Source organism: Xiphias gladius, chromosome 4, assembly GCF_016859285.1.
Source record: "Xiphias gladius isolate SHS-SW01 ecotype Sanya breed wild chromosome 4, ASM1685928v1, whole genome shotgun sequence".
In the NCBI taxonomy this organism is placed as follows: domain Eukaryota; kingdom Metazoa; phylum Chordata; class Actinopteri; order Istiophoriformes; family Xiphiidae; genus Xiphias; species Xiphias gladius.
The window spans coordinates 10688646-10691145 of record NC_053403.1 but is presented as its reverse complement, the minus strand read 5'-3'; the positions used below and the strand labels follow the sequence as shown (position 1 = coordinate 10691145).

At 40.8% G+C, this 2500-nt stretch overlaps 1 protein-coding gene across 4 annotated transcripts in view; it reads right to left on the bottom strand.

The window, feature by feature from the left end:
* foxo3b (forkhead box O3b) overlaps window positions 1–2500 on the bottom strand; it is a 47840-nt gene that overhangs the window by 12977 nt on the left and 32363 nt on the right. The gene's annotated exons all lie outside the window — the stretch shown is intronic.

The window sequence follows — 2500 nt, the reverse complement described above, 5'->3', positions numbered from 1 at the left end:
AAACGACTTATTCACACACATGCTGTATAACTTTGCACAGCATGAGTCATATAATGTCATGATCAATCATTTGGATCATTTCAATCATCTGGAATTTCAATGGAGACACGTTTTAAGGACACAACCAAATTCAAATATCTGATTTTAGCTACCAAGCCAATTAAATACCTTGGAAACTTATGTACTTCGTCACATTGATCCTGTAAAATCCTGTGAATTTGCAACATTGCCCACAATGGCCTATACTGTAGTTACAGCAAAAAAAGTGGTGAGCAAGGGAACATTTTATTATACAGCCCTAAGACTCTGTAGATACAATGTAGTCACTGTAAAAAAAAAAAGGGGGTGAAGAATAATCTGCTTTATTATGTAACCTAAATACTACTACCTGAACTACAACGTAATTTCCTTTAAAAAGGGATTATACAGCCCGTAAAATCTATAACTACAAAGTAACCACAGAATATGTTGAGAATATGCTGAAACTACACTGTAATTACAACAGTCTAGAAGATCAGCACAGTGACCAACCTTACTTGCACATCGTACATAAATCATAACATGAGCCACTTTAATCTGTCAAAGTCTTTTGATCTGTGGTAAAAATAAAACATTCACAAAGGCATTTCTGAAAGACATTATAAATCATCTGCACGTCCATAAATACAACCAGGGGGAATAATAATATATTTGGTCATAAACTGGTGGTGGATTTAAAATAATTCATCTGCTCTGTGAAATGAACGTTGTTTGGGTTTGTCTGTGGGGTTGGGTTGACGGATCCTCTGCCCCGGCACGACGACGCTGCCATGGTGACTCGCAGCCTGCCCTTTTTAAGAACTTGAACTATTTCAACATCTGAAATCTAAAAATAGAGAGGGACCGGGGGCAAGTCTGTTAGTGGCGATTATCGTATTTATCCTGGTGTATGAGCGCGCTGATGACAGACACACTCGGTTACACACATAAAACACACACTGAAATTGAAAGCACAGTGGTGTAGTTGTTCATAAAGTACATGAGTATACAAAGACAAGGGTAAACCCCCCCCCCCAAAAAAAAACCCAAATGATCCCAATGGTATGCAGAGCTTTTCTATGTGGACAGGGGATTGATGAGACCTTCAAAGTACACGAGTATGTGTGTGTTAGAGATTGAGAGATAGAGATTGAGAGACACTGAGAGAGATTTAGAGAGATGGAGCTAGATAGAGAGTATAGAGGGAAGACGGAGAGATAGACAAAAAGAGGGAACCCTTAGTATTAAGACTAACAGGGTGACTGCATGATTAATTACATCTCCGTGCGATAGGAGAAGCACCGTGGAGTGGTGGGATAGCGGGAGAGGGGGGAAGGGCAGAAACATTCATAATTATCAGGAGGGGGAATGTTGCCATTCCTGGGGGAAGATGCAGAGAAGGTGACAGTGAATACGTGTTGGAAATGAGCCTGCCATCTACACCTCAGCCCTCCGACCTTCTTCAAGGGCAATGGAGTAGCAAGTGGGAAGATTTATTTTTGGCATCCAGGATTTGAAAGTAAAAGTCCCGTTCATTATCTGCATGGACAGTGTCAGGTGACTTGTGATTGGAACATTTCCAAGGCTTGATTGCGCATGAAAATCTTCTGGTTAAACCACTGAACAATTGTGGTGAAAGATAAAGCAAGGATATAACAGTCATTTAGAGGTTGAGCTTTGTTTTATTCTAGCCTGACAATCAGATTGGATTTGCTTTTCATTTAACTTCATCCATTCAACCTGACATTGTGTTCATGTTAACGAATTTCTTGCTGGGAGAGGGGTTTTTCTGTTTTGCTGTAACCAATCAGTGGTGAATGACACATCTGTCCCGCTGACATCATTTTCATTTGCCATGGACACTGCAGTAGCGAATGCCAGGAGCAGGTAACCTTTAAAGTTTTTCCACATTGATCAAAGTAAAATGTTGATTTAAAGGTGCTACTTCTTCATCCTCTCATGGAGGCCAGACTGAACCCTACGCTGGCTCCCTATCGCAAAGTAGCATTACAAAATGGGGACGGTCTGGGGCTAGCTGGTTAGCATGCTAATTTCAGTTGAAGAAAAGAGGTGATAGAAATAGAAGCAAAAACAAGTGTTAGAGTGGGTGTTGCTCTTGGCGAGTAAAGCAGAGAAGTCTGGCACTGAATTCGCAACATTTCTTCTAGACTGGAAAGTAAACACCTGTTAATTCTAATGTTGGCTATGAAGCCATAACCAAAACTTACATACAGCACCTTTAAGAGTATTGATCTCATCCATGCTTGTCCCCCTTTTTCTGTCACATTTGTTTCAAGTCTGTAGCTACTGTAGGTACCTGGCCAGCTTTGTAGGAAGATGGCTCCTTTATTCTTACACTTGCCTGCAATGCTCCAATTAGCTGATGTTTCTCCAGCCAGTGGAAATAGTTGTCAGTGGCCTCAACGCCACAGCTATTTGGCTAGTGTGATTCACGAGTTTGATTAATTTACTCTTGGAATCT